The 20429-nt window shown below is 48.4% G+C and overlaps 1 protein-coding gene and 1 pseudogene across 3 annotated transcripts in view; one reads left to right on the forward strand and one right to left on the reverse strand.

Annotated features, from left to right (window-relative positions):
• Positions 1-20429, reverse strand: part of LOC122564704 (sodium-dependent phosphate transport protein 2C-like) — a 189747-nt gene that overhangs the window by 74399 nt on the left and 94919 nt on the right. The window lies entirely within an intron of this gene.
• Positions 1-20429, forward strand: part of LOC148146152 (uncharacterized) — a 49300-nt pseudogene that overhangs the window by 25530 nt on the left and 3341 nt on the right.

The raw sequence follows: 20429 nt of genomic DNA on the forward strand, positions 1-20429 counted from the left end.
GAGAATGCGTAATCTCCACACAGACATGGGCAGAATGTGTAATCTCTGCACAGACACAGGGAGAATGTGTAATCTCCACACAGACACGGGGAGAATGTATAATCTCCACATAGACACTGGGAGAATGTGTAATCTCTGCACAGAAACAGGGAGAATGTGTAATCGCCACACAGACATGGGGAGAATGTGTAATCTCCACACAGACACAGGGAGAATGTGTAATCTCAACACAGACACGGGGAGAATGTATAATCTTCACATAGACACGGGGAGAATGTGTAATCTGTGCACAGAAACAGGGAGAAAGTGTAATCTCCACACAGACACGGGGAGAATGTGTAATCTCCACACAGACAGGGGGAGAATGTGTAATCTCTGCATAGACACAGGGAGAATGTGTAATCTCCACTCAGACACGGGGAGAATGTGTAATCTCCGCACAGACACAGGGAGAATGTGTAATCTCCACACAGACACAGCGAGAATGTGTAATCCCACACAGACACGGGGAGAATGTTTAGTCTCCACACAGACACGGGGAGAATGTGTAATCTCCAGAAAGACACGGGGAGAATGTGTAATCCGCACACAGACATGGGGAGAATGTGTAATCTCCACACAGACACAGGGAGAATGTATAATCTCCACACAGACAGAGGGAGAATGTGTAATCTCCCCACAGACATGGGGAGAATGTGTAATCTTCACACAGACACAGGGAGAATGTGTAATCTTCACACAGACACAGGGAGAATGTGTAATCTCCACACAGACACGGGGACAATGTGTTATCTCCCCACAGACACGGGGAGAATGTATAATCTCCGCACAGACACGGGGAGAATGTGTAATCTCCACACAGACAGAGGGAGAATGTGTAATCTCGGCACAGACATGGGGAGAATGTGTAATCTTCACACAGACACAGGGAGAATGTGTAATCTTCACACAGACACAGGGATAGTGTGTAATCTCCACACGGACACGGGGAGAATGTGTAATCTCTGCAATGACACCGGGAGAATGTGTAATCTCCACACAGACACGGGGAGAATGTGTAATCTCTGCACAGACACAGGGAGAATGTATCATCTCCACACAGACACAGGGAGAATGTCTAATCTCTGCACAGACACAGGGAGAATGTATAATCTCCACGCAGACATGGAGAGAATGTATAATCTCCACACAGACACGGGGAGAATGTGTACTCTCCGCACAGACACGGGGAGAATGTGTAATCGCCACACAGACACGGGGCGAATGTGTAATCTCCACACAGACACGGGAAGAATGTGTAATCTCCCCACAGACACAGGGAAAATGTGTAATCTCCACACAGACACGGGGAGAATGTATCATCTCCACACGCACATGGGGAGAATGTGTTATCTCCACACAGACACAGGGAGAATGTGAAATCTCCGCAGACACAGGGAGAATGTGCAATCTCCACACAGACATAGGGAGAATGTGTAATCTCCAAACATACCCGGGGAGATTGTGTAATCTCCACACAGACACGGGGAGAACGTGTAACCTCCACACAGACACGGGGAGAATATGTAATCTCCACACAAACGCGGGGAGAATGTGTAATCTCCACACAGACACGGGGAGAATGTGTAATCTCTGCACAGACACGGGGAGAATGTGTCATCTCCACACAGACACAGGGAGAATGTGTAATCTCCACACAGACAAGGGGAGAATGTATAATCTCCACACAGACACGGGGAGAATGTGCAATCTCCACACAGACACAGGGAGAATGTATAATCTCCACACAGACACGGGGAGAGTGTATAATCTCCACACAAACACGGAGAGAATGTGTAATCTCCACACAGACACGAGGAGAATGTGTAATCTCCACACAGACACAGGGAGAATGTGTAATCCCCACACAGACATGGGGAGAATGTGTAATCTCAACACAGACACGGGGAGACCGTGCAATCTCCACACAGACACGGGGACAATGAATAATCTCCCCACAGACACGGGGAGAATGTATAATCTCTGCACAGACACGGGGAGAATGTGTAATCTCCACAGAGACACGGGGAGAATGTGAAACCTCCACACTGACACGGGAGAATGTGTAATCTCAACACAGACACGGGGAGAATGTGTAATCTCCACACAGACACGGGGAGAATGTGTAATCTCCACACAGACAGGGGGAGAATGTGTAATCTCTGCATAGACACAGGGAGAATGTGTAATCTCCACTCAGACACGGGGAGAATGTGTAATCTCCGCACAGACACAGGGAGAATGTGTAATCTCCACACAGACACAGGGAGAATGTGTAATCCCACACAGACACGGGGAGAATGTTTTGTCTCCACACAGACACGGGGAGAATGTGTAATCTCCAGACAGACACGGGGAGAATGTGTAATCTCCACACAGACACAAGGAGAATGTGTAATCTCCACACAGACACAGCGAGAATGTGTAATCCCACACAGACACGGGGAGAATGTTTAGTCTCCACACAGACACGGGGAGAATGTGTAATCTCCAGAAAGACACGGGGAGAATGTGTAATCCGCACACAGACATGGGGAGAATGTGTAATCTCCACACAGACACAGGGAGAATGTATAATCTCCACACAGACAGAGGGAGAATGTGTAATCTCCCCACAGACATGGGGAGAATGTGTAATCTTCACACAGACACAGGGAGAATGTGTAATCTTCACACAGACACAGGGAGAATGTGTAATCTCCACACAGACACGGGGACAATGTGTTATCTCCCCACAGACACGGGGAGAATGTATAATCTCCGCACAGACACGGGGAGAATGTGTAATCTCCACACAGACAGAGGGAGAATGTGTAATCTCGGCACAGACATGGGGAGAATGTGTAATCTTCACACAGACACAGGGAGAATGTGTAATCTTCACACAGACACAGGGATAGTGTGTAATCTCCACACGGACACGGGGAGAATGTGTAATCTCTGCAATGACACCGGGAGAATGTGTAATCTCCACACAGACACGGGGAGAATGTGTAATCTCTGCACAGACACAGGGAGAATGTATCATCTCCACACAGACACAGGGAGAATGTCTAATCTCTGCACAGACACAGGGAGAATGTATAATCTCCACGCAGACATGGAGAGAATGTATAATCTCCACACAGACACGGGGAGAATGTGTACTCTCCGCACAGACACGGGGAGAATGTGTAATCGCCACACAGACACGGGGCGAATGTGTAATCTCCACACAGACACGGGAAGAATGTGTAATCTCCCCACAGACACAGGGAAAATGTGTAATCTCCACACAGACACGGGGAGAATGTATCATCTCCACACGCACATGGGGAGAATGTGTTATCTCCACACAGACACAGGGAGAATGTGAAATCTCCGCAGACACAGGGAGAATGTGCAATCTCCACACAGACATAGGGAGAATGTGTAATCTCCAAACATACCCGGGGAGATTGTGTAATCTCCACACAGACACGGGGAGAACGTGTAACCTCCACACAGACACGGGGAGAATATGTAATCTCCACACAAACGCGGGGAGAATGTGTAATCTCCACACAGACACGGGGAGAATGTGTAATCTCTGCACAGACACGGGGAGAATGTGTCATCTCCACACAGACACAGGGAGAATGTGTAATCTCCACACAGACAAGGGGAGAATGTATAATCTCCACACAGACACGGGGAGAATGTGCAATCTCCACACAGACACAGGGAGAATGTATAATCTCCACACAGACACGGGGAGAGTGTATAATCTCCACACAAACACGGAGAGAATGTGTAATCTCCACACAGACACGAGGAGAATGTGTAATCTCCACACAGACACAGGGAGAATGTGTAATCCCCACACAGACATGGGGAGAATGTGTAATCTCAACACAGACACGGGGAGACCGTGCAATCTCCACACAGACACGGGGACAATGAATAATCTCCCCACAGACACGGGGAGAATGTATAATCTCTGCACAGACACGGGGAGAATGTGTAATCTCCACAGAGACACGGGGAGAATGTGAAACCTCCACACTGACACGGGAGAATGTGTAATCTCAACACAGACACGGGGAGAATGTGTAATCTCCACACAGACACGGGGAGAATGTGTAATCTCCACACAGACAGGGGGAGAATGTGTAATCTCTGCATAGACACAGGGAGAATGTGTAATCTCCACTCAGACACGGGGAGAATGTGTAATCTCCGCACAGACACAGGGAGAATGTGTAATCTCCACACAGACACAGGGAGAATGTGTAATCCCACACAGACACGGGGAGAATGTTTTGTCTCCACACAGACACGGGGAGAATGTGTAATCTCCAGACAGACACGGGGAGAATGTGTAATCTCCACACAGACACAAGGAGAATGTGTAATCTCCACACAGACACAGGGAGAATGTATAATCTCCACACAGACATGGGGAGAATGTGTAATCTCCACAAACACTGTGGGAGAATGTGTAATCCACACACAGACACGGGGAGAATGCGTAATCTCTGCACAGACACAGGGAGAATGTGTAATCTCCACACAGACATGGGGAGAATGTGTAATCTCTGCACAGAAACAGGGAGAATGTGTAATCCCCACACAGACACGGGGAGAATGTGTAACCTCCACACAGACACGGGGAGAATGTGTAATCTCCACACGCACATGGGGAGAATGTGTTATCTCCACACAGACACGGGGAGAATGTGTAATCTCCACACAGACACGGAGAGAATGTATAATCTCCACACAGACACGGGGAGAATGTGTTATCTCCACACAGACACGGAGAGAATGTATAATCTCCACACAGACATGGGGAGAATGTATAATCTCCGCACAGACACGGGGAGAATGTGTAATCTCCACACAGACACGGGGAGATTGTGTAACCTCCACACAGACACGGGGAGAATGTGTAATCTCCACACAGACACAGGGAGAATGTGTAATCTCCACACAGACATGGGGAGAATGTGTAATCTCCACACAGACACGGGGAGAATGTGCAATCTCTGCACAGACACAGGGAGAATGCGTAATCTCCACACAGACATGGGCAGAATGTGTAATCTCCACACAGACACAGGGAGAATGTATAATATCCACACAGACACGGGGAGAATGTGTAATCTCCACACAGACACAGGGAGAATGTATAATCTCCACACAGACACGGGGAGAAAGTGTAACCCCCACACAGACACAGGGAGAATGTGTAATCTCCACACAGACACGGGGAGAATGTTTAATCCCCACACAGACACGGGGAGAATGTGTAAACCCCACACAGACACGGGGAGAATCTGCAATCTCCGCAAAGACACGGGGAGAATGCGTAATCTCCACACAGACACGGGGAGACCGTGCAATCTCCACACAGACACGGGGACAATGAATAATCTCCCCACAGACACGGGGAGAATGTATAATCTCAACACAGACACAGGGAGAATGTTTAGTCTCCACACAGACAGAGGGAGAATGTGTAATCTCCACACAGACACGGGGAGAATGTGTAATCTCCACACAGACACAGGGAGAATGTGTAATCTCCACACATACACGGGGAGAATGTTTAGTCTCCACACAGACACGGGGAGAATGTGTAATCTCCACACAGACACGGGGAGAATGTGTAATCTCTACACAGACAAAGGGAGAATGTGTAATCCCCACACAGACACGGGGAGAATGTGTAATCCCCACACAGACACGGGGAGAATGTGTAATCTCCACACAGACACAAGGAGAATGTGTAATCTCCACACAGACACAGGGAGAATGTATAATCTCCACACAGACACAGGGAGAATGTGTAATTTCCACACAGACACGGGGAGAATGTGTGATCTCCACAAAGACTCTGGGAGAATGTGTAATCCACACACAGACACGGGGAGAATGTGTAATCTCTGCACAGACACAGGGAGAATGTGTAATCTCCACACAGACACGGGGAGAATGTGTAATCTCTGCACAGAAACAGGGAGAATGTGTAATCCCCACACAGACACGGGGAGAATGTGTAATCTCCACACAGACACGGGGAGAATGTGTAATCTCCACACAGACACGGGGAGAATGTGTAATCGCCACACAGACACGGGGAGAATGTGTTATCTCCACACAGACACGGAGAGAATGTATAATCTCCACACAGACACGGGGAGAATGTATAATCTCCGCACAGACATGGGGAGAATGTGTAATCGCCACACAGACATGGGGAGAATGTGTAATCTCCACACAGACACAGGGAAAATGTGTAATCTCCACACAGAGACAGGGAGAATGTATAATCTCCACACAGACATGGGGAGAATGTATCATCTCCACACGCACACGGGGAGAATGTGTTATCTCCACACAGACACAGGGAGAATGTGAAATCTCCACAGACACGGGGAGAATGTGTAACCTCCACACAGACACGGGGAGAATGTGTAATCTCTGCACAGACACGGGGAGAATGTGTAATCTCCACACAGACACGGGGAGAATGTGTAATCTCCACACAGACAAGGGGAGAATGTATAATCTCCACACAGACACGGGGAGAATGTGTAATCTCCACACAGACACGGGGAGAACGTGTAACCTCCACACAGACACGGGGAGAATGTGTAATCTCCGCACAAACACGGGGAGAATGTGTAATCTCCACACAGACACGGGGAGAATGTGTAATCTCTGCACAGACACGGGGAGAATGTGTCATCACCACACAGACACAGGGAGAATGTGTAATCTCCACACAGACAAGGGGAGAATGTATAATCTCCACACAGACACGGGGAGAATGTGTAATCTCCACACAGACACGGGGAGAATGTACAATCTCCACACAGACACGGGGAGAGTGTATAATCTCCACACAGACACGGGGAGAATGTGTAACCCCCACACAGACAGGGGGAGAATGTGTAATCCCCACACAGACACGGGGAGAATGTGTAATCTCAACACAGACACGGGGAGAATGTGTAATCTCCACACAGACTCGGGGAGAATCTGCAATCTCCGCAAAGACACAGCGAGAATGTGTAATCTCCATACAGACACAGGGAGAATGTGTAATCTCCACACAGACACGGGGACAATGTGTAATCTCCTCACAGACACGGGGAGTATGCGCAATCTCCACACAGACACGGGGACAATGTGTTATCTCCCCACAGACAACGGGGAGAATGTGTAATCTCCACACAGACACGGGGAGAATGTGCAATCTCCACACAGACACGTGGAGAATGTGTAATCTCCACATAGACACGGGGAGAACGTGTAAACTCCCCACAGACACGGGGAGAATGTATAATCTCCGCACAGACACGGGGAGAATGTGTAATCCCCACACAGACATGGGGACAATGTATAATCTCCACACAGACACGGGGATGATGAGTTATCTCTGCACAGACACAGGGAGAATGTGTAATCCCCACACAGACACGGGGAGAATGTGTAATCCCCACACAGACACAGGGAGAATGTGTAATCTCCGCACAGACACGGGGAGGATGTGTAATCTCCACACAGACATGGGGACAATGTGTAATCTCCCCACAGACACGGGGAGAATGTATAATCTCCGCACAGACATGGCGAGTACGCGCAATCTTCACACAGACACGGGAAGAATGTGTAATCTCCACAGACACGGGGAGAATGTGTAATCCGCACACAGACATGGGGAGAATGTGTAATCTCCACACAGACACGGGGAGAATGTGTAATCTCCACACAGACACAGGGAGAATGTATAATCTCCACACAGACACAGGGAGAATGTGAAATCTCCACAGACACGGGGTGAATGTGTAATCACCACACAGACAGGGGGAGAATGTGTAATCTCTGCATAGACACGGGGAGAATGTATAATCTCCACACAGACACGGGGAGAATGTGTAATCTCCGCACAGACACAGGGAGAATGTGTAATCTCCACACAGACACGGGGAGAATGTATAATCTCCACACAGACACGGGGAGAATGTGTAATCTCCAAACAGACACAGGGAGAATGTATAATCTCCACACAGACACAGGGAGAATGTGTAATCTCCCCACAGACATGGGGAGAATGTGTAATCTTCACACAGACACAGGGAGAATGTGTAATCTCTGCATAGACACAGGGAGAATGTGTAATCTCCACACAGACACGGGGAGAATGTGTAATCTCCGCACAGACACAGGGAGAATGTGTAATCTCCACACAGACACGGGGAGAATGTATAATCTCCACACAGACACGGGGAGAATGTGTAATCTCCACACAGACACAGGGAGAATGTATAATCTCCACACAGACACAGGGAGAATGTGAAATCTCCACAGACACGGGGTGAATGTGTAATCACCACACAGACAGGGGGAGAATGTGTAATCTCTGCATAGACACGGGGAGAATGTATAATCTCCACACAGACACGGGGAGAATGTGTAATCTCCGCACAGACACAGGGAGAATGTGTAATCTCCACACAGACACGGGGAGAATGTGTAATCTCCACACAGACAAGGGGAGAATGTGTAATCTCCACATAGACACAGGGAGAATGAATAATCTCCACACAGAAAAGGGGAGAATGTGTAATCTCCACATAGACACAGGGAGAATGTGAAATCTCCACAGACACGGGGAGAATGTGTAATCACCACACAGACACAGGGAGAATGTGTAATCTCCACACAGACACGGGGAGAATGTGTAATCTCCACACAGACACGGGGAGAATGTGCAATCTCTGCACAGACACAGGGAGAATGCGTAATCTCCACACAGACACGGGGCGAATGTGTAATCTCCACACAGACACGGGAAGAATGTGTAATCTCCCCACAGACACAGGGAAAATGTGTAATCTCCACACAGACACGGGGTGAATGTGTAATCACCACACAGACACAGGGAGAATGTGTAATCTCCACACAGACATGGGCAGAATGTGTAATCTCTGCACAGACACAGGGAGAATGTGTAATATCCACACAGACACGGGGAGAATGTATAATCTCCACATAGACACTGGGAGAATGTGTAATCTCTGCACAGAAACAGGGAGAATGTGTAATCGCCACACAGACATGGGGAGAATGTGTAATCTCCACACAGACACAGGGAGAATGTGTAATCTCAACACAGACACGGGGAGAATGTATAATCTTCACATAGACACGGGGAGAATGTGTAATCTGTGCACAGAAACAGGGAGAAAGTGTAATCTCCACACAGACACGGGGAGAATGTGTAATCTCCACACAGACAGGGGGAGAATGTGTAATCTCTGCATAGACACAGGGAGAATGTGTAATCTCCACTCAGACACGGGGAGAATGTGTAATCTCCGCACAGACACAGGGAGAATGTGTAATCTCCACACAGACACAGGGAGAATGTGTAATCCCACACAGACACGGGGAGAATGTTTAGTCTCCACACAGACACGGGGAGAATGTGTAATCTCCAGAAAGACACGGGGAGAATGTGTAATCCGCACACAGACATGGGGAGAATGTGTAATCTCCACACAGACACAGGGAGAATGTATAATCTCCACACAGACAGAGGGAGAATGTGTAATCTCCCCACACACATGGGGAGAATGTGTAATCTTCACACAGACACAGGGAGAATGTGTAATCTTCACACAGACACAGGGAGAATGTGTAATCTCCACACAGACACGGGGACAATGTGTTATCTCCCCACAGACACGGGGAGAATGTATAATCTCCGCACAGACACGGGGAGAATGTGTAATCTCCACACAGACAGAGGGAGAATGTGTAATCTCGGCACAGACATGGGGAGAATGTGTAATCTTCACACAGACACAGGGAGAATGTGTAATCTTCACACAGACACAGGGATAGTGTGTAATCTCCACACAGACACGGGGAGAATGTGTAATCTCTGCAATGACACCGGGAGAATGTGTAATCTCCACACAGACACGGGGAGAATGTGTAATCTCTGCACAGACACAGGGAGAATGTATCATCTCCACACAGACACAGGGAGAATGTCTAATCTCTGCACAGACACAGGGAGAATGTATAATCTCCACGCAGACATGGAGAGAATGTATAATCTCCACACAGACACGGGGAGAATGTGTACTCTCCGCACAGACACGGGGAGAATGTGTAATCGCCCCACAGACACGGGGCGAATGTGTAATCTCCACACAGACACGGGAAGAATGTGTAATCTCCCCACAGACACAGGGAAAATGTGTAATCTCCACACAGACACGGGGAGAATGTATCATCTCCACACGCACATGGGGAGAATGTGTTATCTCCACACAGACACAGGGAGAATGTGAAATCTCCGCAGACACAGGGAGAATGTGCAATCTCCACACAGACATAGGGAGAATGTGTAATCTCCAAACATACCCGGGGAGATTGTGTAATCTCCACACAGACACGGGGAGAACGTGTAACCTCCACACAGACACGGGGAGAATATGTAATCTCCGCACAAACGCGGGGAGAATGTGTAATCTCCACACAGACACGGGGAGAATGTGTAATCTCTGCACAGACACGGGGAGAATGTGTCATCTCCACACAGACACAGGGAGAATGTGTAATCTCCACACAGACAAGGGGAGAATGTATAATCTCCACACAGACACGGGGAGAATGTGCAATCTCCACACAGACACAGGGAGAATGTATAATCTCCACACAGACACGGGGAGAGTGTATAATCTCCACACAAACACGGAGAGAATGTGTAATCTCCACACAGACACGAGGAGAATGTGTAATCTCCACACAGACACAGGGAGAATGTGTAATCCCCACACAGACATGGGGAGAATGTGTAATCTCAACACAGACACGGGGAGAATGTGTAATCTCCACACAGACTCGGGGAGAATCTGCAATCTCCGCAAAGACACAGCGAGAATGTGTAATCTCCACACAGACACGGGGACAATGTGTAATCTCCCCACAGACACGGGGAGAATGTGTAATCTCCCCACAGACACGGGGAGAATGTATAATCTCCGCACAGTCACGGGGAGAATGTGTAATCTCCAATCAGACAACGGGGAGAATGTGTAATCTCCACACAGACACGGGGGAATGTGTAATCTCCCCACAGACACAGGGGGAATGTATAATCTCCGCACAGTCACGGGGAGAATGTGTAATCTCCACACAGACACAGGGAGAATGTATAATCTACGCACAGGCACAGGGAGAATGTGTAATCTATGCACAGACACAGAGAGAATGTGTAATCCCCACACAGACACGGGGAGAATGTGTTATCTCCACACAGACAACGGGGAGAATGTGTAATCTCCACACAGACACAGGGAGAATGTGTAATCTCCACACAGACACAGGGAGAATGTGTAATCCCCACACAGACACGGGGAGAATGTGTTATCTCCACACAGACAACGGGGAGAATGTGTAATCTCCACACAGACACGGGGACAATGTGTAATCTCCCCACAGACACGGGGAGAATGAGTAATCTCCACACAGACACGGGGAGAATGTGTAATCCCCACACAGACACAGGGAGAATGAGTAATCTCCACACAGACACGGGGAGAATGTGTTATCTCCACACAGACACGGGGAGAATGTATAATCTGCACACAGACACGGGGAGAATGTGTAATCTCCACACAGACACGGGGAGAATGTGTAATACCAACACAGACACGGGGAGAATGTTTAGTCTAAACACAGACACGGGGAGAATGTGTAATCTCTCCACAGACATGGAGAGAATGTGTAATCTCCACTCAGACACAGGGAAAATTTGTAATCTCCACACAGACACGGGGAGAATGTGTAATCTCCACACAGATATGGGGAGAATATGTAATCTCCACACAGACACAGGGACAATGTGTAATCTCCACACAGACACTGGGAGAATGTGTAACCTCGACAAAGACACAGGGAGAATGTGTAATCTCCGCACAAACAGGGGGAGTATGTATAATCTCCACACAGACACGGGGAGAATGTGTAATCTCCACACAGGCACGGGGAGAATGTGTAACCCGCACACAGGAATGGGGAGAATGTGTAATCTCCACACAGACACGGGGAGAATGGCTAACACTGACACAGACACGGGGAGAATGTGTAACCCTCACACAGACACGGGGAGAATGTGTAATCTCCACACAGACTCGGGGAGAATGTGTAATCTCTGCACAGACACGGGGAGAATGTATAATCTCCACACAGACACAGGGAGAATGTGTAATCTCCGCATAGACACGGGGAGAATGTATAATCTCCACACAGACACAGGGAGAATGTATAATCTCCACATAGATACGGAGAGAATGTATAATCTCCACACAGACACAGGGAGAATGTATAATCTCCACACAGACACGGGGGGAATGTATAATCTCCGCACAGACACAGGGAGAATATGTAATCTCCACACAGACACAGGGAGAATGTATAATCTCCACATAGACATGGAGAGAATGTATAATCTCCACACAGACACGGGGAGAATGTGTAATCACCACACAGACACAGGGAGAATGTGTAATCTCCACACAGACTCAAGGATAATGTGTTATCTCCACACAGACACGGGGAGAATGTGTAATCTCCACACAGACACAGGGAGAATGTGTAATCTCCACACAGACACAGGGAGAATGTGTAATCTCCGCTCAGACTCGAGGAGAATGTGTTATCTCCACACAGACACGGGGAGAATGTGTAATCTCCACACAGACTCGGGGAGAATGTGTAATTTGTGCACAGACACAGGGAGAATGTGTAATCTCCACACAGGCACGGGGGGAATGTATAATCTCCGCACAGACACGGGGAGAATGTGTAATCTGTGCACAGAAACAGGGAGAAAGTGTAATCTCCACACAGACATGGGGAGAATGTGTAATCTCCACACAGACACGGGGAGAATCTGTAATCTCCACACAGACACAGGGCACAGACACAAGGAGAATGCATAATCTCCACACAGACACGGGGAGAATGTATCATCTCCACACAGACACGGGGAGAATGTGTTATCCACACACAGATACGGGGAGAATTGATAAACTCCGCACAGTCACGGGGAGAATGTGTAACCTCCACACAGACACGGGGAGAATGTGTAATCTCCACACAGACACGGGGAGAATGTGTAATCTCCACACAGATATGGGGAGAATTGATAAACTCCGCACAGTCACGGGGAGAATGTGTAATCTCCACACAGACACGGGGAGAATGTGTAATCTCCACACAGACACGGGGAGAATGTGTAATCTCCACACAGATACGGGGAGAATTGATAAACTCCGCACAGTCACGGGGAGAATGTGTAACCTCCACACAGACACGGGGAGAATGTATAATCTCCGCACAGACACGGGGAGAATGTGTAATCTCCACACAGACACGGGGAGAATGTGTAATCTCCCCACAGACACGGGGAGAATGTGTAATCTCCCCACAGACACAGGGAGAATGTATAATCTCCACACAGACATGGGGAGAATGTATCATCACCACAAGCACACGGTGAGAATGTGTAATCTCCACACAGACACAGGGAGAATGTGCAATCTCCACACAGACACAGGGAGAATGTGTAATCTCCACACAGACACGGGGTGAATGTGTAATCTCCACACAGACACGGGGAGAATGTGTAATCTCCACACAGACACGGGGAGAACGTGTAACCTCCACACAGACACGGGCAGAATGTGTACTCTCTGCACAGACACGGGGAGAATGTGTAATCTCCACACAGACATGGGAAGAATGTGTAATCTCTGCACAGACACAGGGAGAATGTGCAATCCCCACACAGACACGGGGAGAATGTACAATCTCTCCACACAGACAAGGGGAGAATGTATAATCTTCATACAGACGCTGGGAGAATGTATAATCTCTCCACACAGACAAGGGGAGAATGTGTAATCTCGACACAGACTCGGAGAATCTGCAATCTCCGCAAAGACACAGGGAGAGTGTGTAATCTCCACACAGACACGGGGACAATGTGTAATCTCCCCACAGACACGGGGAGAATTGATAAACTCCGCACAGTCACGGGGAGAATGTGTAATCTCCGCACAGACACGGGGAGAATGTGTAATCTCCACACAGACACGGGGAGAATGTGTAATCTCCACACCGACACGGGGAGAATGTGGAACCCCCACAAAGACAGAGGGAGAATGCATAATCTCCACACAGACACGGGGAGAATGTGTAATCTCCGCACAGACACGGGGAGAATGTGTAATCTCCACACAGACATGGGGAGAATGTGTAATCTCCACACCGACACGGGGAGAATGTGGAACCCCCACAAAGACAGAGGGAGAATGCATAATCTCCACACAGACACGGGGAGAATGTGTAACCTCCACACAGACACGGGGAGAATGTGTAATCTCTGCACAGACATGGGAAGATTGTGTAATCCTTACACAGACACGTGGAAAATGTGTAATCTCCACACAGACACAGGGAGAATGCAAATTTTCCACACAGACAAGGGGAGAATGTGCAATCTCGACACAGACACGGGGAGAATGATAATCTCCGCACAGACACGGGGAGAATGTGTAATCTCCAGACAGAGACAGGGAGAATGTGTAATCTCCACACAGACACGGGGAGTATGTATAATCTCCACACAGAAATGGGGAGAATGTGTAATCTCCACACAGACACGGGGAGAATGTGTAATCTCCACACAGACACGGGGAGAATGTATAATCTCCACACAGAAATGGGGAGAATGTGTAATCTCCACACAGACACGGGGAGAATGTGTAATCTCCACACAGACACGGGGAGAATGTATAATCTCCACACAGACATGGGGAGAATGTGTAATCTCCACATAGACACAGGGAGAATGTGCACTGTCCACAGAGACATGGGGAGAATGCGTAATCTCCGCACAGACACGGGGAGAATGTATAACCTCCACACAGAAATGGGGAGAATGTGTAATCTCCACACAGACACAGGGAGAATGTGTAATCTCCACACAGACACGGGGAGAATGTATAACCTCCACAAAGACACGGGGAGAATGTGTAATCTCACACCGACACGGGGAGAATGTGTAACCCCCACAAAGACAGAGGGAGAATGTGTAATCTCCACACAGACACGGGGAGAATGTGTAATCTCCACACAGACACGGGGAGAATGTGTAATCATCGCACAGACACAGTGAGAATGTGCAATCTCACACCGACACAGGGGGAATGTGAAACCCACACACAGACAGAGGGAGAATGCATAATCTCCACACAGACACGGGGAGAATGTGTAACCTCCATACAGACATGGTGAGAATGTGTATTCTCCGCACAGATACAGGGAGAATGTGTAATCACCGCACAGACACGGGGAGAATGTGTAATCTCCACACAGATACAGGGAGAATGTGTAATCTCCACACAGACACGGGGGGAATGTGCAACCCCCACACAGACACGGGGAGAATGTGTAATCTCCACACAGACACGGGGAGAATGTGCAACCCCCACACAGACACGGGGAGAATGTGTAATCTCCAAACAGACACAGGGAGAATATGTAACCCCCACACAGACACGTGGAAAATGTGTAATCTCCACACAGACACAGGGAGAATGTGTAACCCTCACACAGACACGGGGAGAATGTGTAATCTCCACACAGACTCGGGGAGAATGTGTAACCCTCACACAGACACAGGGAAAATGTATAATCTCCACATAGACACGGGGAGAATGTATAATCTCCACACAGACACAGGGAGAATGTATAATCTCCATACAGACTCAAGGAGAATGTGTTATCTCCACACAGACACAGGGAGAATATGTAATCTCTACACAGACACAGGGAGAATGTATAATCTCCACATAGACACGGAGAGAATGTATAATCTCCACACAGACTCAAGGAGAATGTGTAATCACCACACAGACACAGGGAGAATGTGTAATCTCCACACAGACTCAAGGAGAATGTGTTATCTCCACACAGACACGGGGAGAATGTATAATCTCCACACAGACACAGGGAGAATGTGTAATCTCCACACAGACACAGGGAGAATGTGTAATCTCCGCTCAGACTCGAGGAGAATGTGTTATCTCCACACAGACACGGGGAGAATGTGTAATCTCCACACAGACTCGGGGAGAATGTGTAATTTGTGCACAGACACAGGGAGAATGTGTAATCTCAACACAGACACGGGGAGAATGTATAATCTCCGCACAGACACGGGGAGAATGTGTAATCTGTGCACAGAAACAGGGAGAAAGTGTAATCTCCACACAGACATGGGGAGAATGTGTAATCTCCACACAGACACGGGGAGAATCTGTAATCTCCACACAGACACAGGGCACAGACACAAGGAGAATGCATAATCTCCACACAGACACGGGGAGAATGTATCATCTCCACACAGACACGGGGAGAATGTGTTATCCACACACAGATACAGGGAGAATATATAATCTCCACACAGACACAGGGAGAATGTGAAATCTCCACAGACACGGGGAGAATGTGTAATCTCCACACAGATACGGGGAGAATTGATAAACTCCGCACAGTCACGGGGAGAATGCGTAACCTCCACACAGACACGGGGAGAATGTATAATCTCCGCACAGACACGGGGAGAATGTGTAATCTCCACACAGACACGGGGAGAATGTGTAATCTCCCCACAGACATGGGGAGAATGTGTAATCTCCCCAAAGACACAGGGAGAATGTATAATCTCCACACAGACATGGGGAGAATGTATCATCACCACAAGCACACGGGGAGAATGTGTTATCTCCACACAGACACAGGGAGAATGTGCAATCTCCACACAGACACAGGAAGAATGTGCAATCTCCACACAGACACAGGGAGAATGTGTAATCTCCACACAGACACGGGGAGAATGTGTAATCTCCACACAGACACGGGGAGAATGTGTAATCTCCACACAGACACGGGGAGAACGTGTAACCTCCACACAGACACGGGCAGAATGTGTACTCTCTGCACAGACACGGGGAGAATGTGTAATCTCCACACAGACACTGGGAGAATGTGTAACCTCGACAAAGACACAGGGAGAATGTGTAATCTCCGCACAAACAGGGGGAGTATGTATAATCTCCACACAGACACGGGGAGAATGTGTAATCTCCACACAGGCACGGGGAGAATGTGTAACCCGCACACAGGAATGGGGAGAATGTGTAATCTCCACACAGACACGGGGAGAATGGCTAACACTGACACAGACACGGGGAGAATGTGTAACCCTCACACAGACACGGGGAGAATGTGTAATCTCCACACAGACTCGGGGAGAATGTGTAATCTCTGCACAGACACGGGGAGAATGTATAATCTCCACACAGACACAGGGAGAATGTGTAATCTCCGCATAGACACGGGGAGAATGTATAATCTCCACACAGACACAGGGAGAATGTATAATCTCCACATAGATACGGAGAGAATGTATAATCTCCACACAGACACAGGGAGAATGTATAATCTCCACACAGACACGGGGGGAATGTATAATCTCCGCACAGACACAGGGAGAATATGTAATCTCCACACAGACACAGGGAGAATGTATAATCTCCACATAGACATGGAGAAAATGTATAATCTCCACACAGACACGGGGAGAATGTGTAATCACCACACAGACACAGGGAGAATGTGTAATCTCCACACAGACTCAAGGATAATGTGTTATCTCCACACAGACACGGGGAGAATGTGTAATCTCCACACAGACACAGGGAGAATGTGTAATCTCCACACAGACACAGGGAGAATGTGTAATCTCCGCTCAGACTCGAGGAGAATGTGTTATCTCCACACAGACACGGGGAGAATGTGTAATCTCCACACAGACTCGGGGAGAATGTGTAATTTGTGCACAGACACAGGGAGAATGTGTAATCTCCACACAGGCACGGGGGGAATGTATAATCTCCGCACAGACACGGGGAGAATGTGTAATCTGTGCACAGAAACAGGGAGAAAGTGTAATCTCCACACAGACATGGGGAGAATGTGTAATCTCCACACAGACACGGGGAGAATCTGTAATCTCCACACAGACACAGGGCACAGACACAAGGAGAATGCATAATCTCCACACAGACACGGGGAGAATGTATCATCTCCACACAGACACGGGGAGAATGTGTTATCCACACACAGATACGGGGAGAATTGATAAACTCCGCACAGTCACGGGGAGAATGTGTAACCTCCACACAGACACGGGGAGAATGTGTAATCTCCACACAGACACGGGGAGAATGTGTAATCTCCACACAGATATGGGGAGAATTGATAAACTCCGCACAGTCACGGGGAGAATGTGTAATCTCCACACAGACACGGGGAGAATGTGTAATCTCCACACAGACACGGGGAGAATGTGTAATCTCCACACAGATACGGGGAGAATTGATAAACTCCGCACAGTCACGGGGAGAATGTGTAACCTCCACACAGACACGGGGAGAATGTATAATCTCCGCACAGACACGGGGAGAATGTGTAATCTCCACACAGACACGGGGAGAATGTGTAATCTCCCCACAGACACGGGGAGAATGTGTAATCTCCCCACAGACACAGGGAGAATGTATAATCTCCACACAGACATGGGGAGAATGTATCATCACCACAAGCACACGGTGAGAATGTGTAATCTCCACACAGACACAGGGAGAATGTGCAATCTCCACACAGACACAGGGAGAATGTGTAATCTCCACACAGACACGGGGTGAATGTGTAATCTCCACACAGACACGGGGAGAATGTGTAATCTCCACACAGACACGGGGAGAACGTGTAACCTCCACACAGACACGGGCAGAATGTGTACTCTCTGCACAGACACGGGGAGAATGTGTAATCTCCACACAGACATGGGAAGAATGTGTAATCTCTGCACAGACACAGGGAGAATGTGCAATCCCCACACAGACACGGGGAGAATGTACAATCTCTCCACACAGACAAGGGGAGAATGTATAATCTTCATACAGACGCTGGGAGAATGTATAATCTCTCCACACAGACAAGGGGAGAATGTGTAATCTCGACACAGACTCGGAGAATCTGCAATCTCCGCAAAGACACAGGGAGAGTGTGTAATCTCCACACAGACACGGGGACAATGTGTAATCTCCCCACAGACACGGGGAGAATTGATAAACTCCGCACAGTCACGGGGAGAATGTGTAATCTCCGCACAGACACGGGGAGAATGTGTAATCTCCACACAGACACGGGGAGAATGTGTAATCTCCACACCGACACGGGGAGAATGTGGAACCCCCACAAAGACAGAGGGAGAATGCATAATCTCCACACAGACACGGGGAGAATGTGTAATCTCCGCACAGACACGGGGAGAATGTGTAATCTCCACACAGACATGGGGAGAATGTGTAATCTCCACACCGACACGGGGAGAATGTGGAACCCCCACAAAGACAGAGGGAGAATGCATAATCTCCACACAGACACGGGGAGAATGTGTAACCTCCACACAGACACGGGGAGAATGTGTAATCTCTGCACAGACATGGGAAGATTGTGTAATCCTTACACAGACACGTGGAAAATGTGTAATCTCCACACAGACACAGGGAGAATGCAAATTTTCCACACAGACAAGGGGAGAATGTGCAATCTCGACACAGACACGGGGAGAATGATAATCTCCGCACAGACACGGGGAGAATGTGTAATCTCCAGACAGAGACAGGGAGAATGTGTAATCTCCACACAGACACGGGGAGTATGTATAATCTCCACACAGAAATGGGGAGAATGTGTAATCTCCACACAGACACGGGGAGAATGTGTAATCTCCACACAGACACGGGGAGAATGTATAATCTCCACACAGAAATGGGGAGAATGTGTAATCTCCACACAGACACGGGGAGAATGTGTAATCTCCACACAGACACGGGGAGAATGTATAATCTCCACACAGACATGGGGAGAATGTGTAATCTCCACATAGACACAGGGAGAATGTGCACTGTCCACAGAGACATGGGGAGAATGCGTAATCTCCGCACAGACACGGGGAGAATGTATAACCTCCACACAGAAATGGGGAGAATGTGTAATCTCCACACAGACACGGGGAGAATGTGTAATCTCCACACAGACACGGGGAGAATGTATAACCTCCACAAAGACACGGGGAGAATGTGTAATCTCACACCGACACGGGGAGAATGTGTAACCCCCACAAAGACAGAGGGAGAATGTGTAATCTCCACACAGACACGGGGAGAATGTGTAATCTCCACACAGACACGGGGAGAATGTGTAAT

The sequence above is a fragment of the Chiloscyllium plagiosum genome, unplaced genomic scaffold (assembly GCF_037043375.1).
Source record: "Chiloscyllium plagiosum isolate Xiang-an unplaced genomic scaffold, Cpla_swu_hap1 HiC_scaffold_21, whole genome shotgun sequence".
NCBI lineage: Eukaryota > Metazoa > Chordata > Chondrichthyes > Orectolobiformes > Hemiscylliidae > Chiloscyllium > Chiloscyllium plagiosum.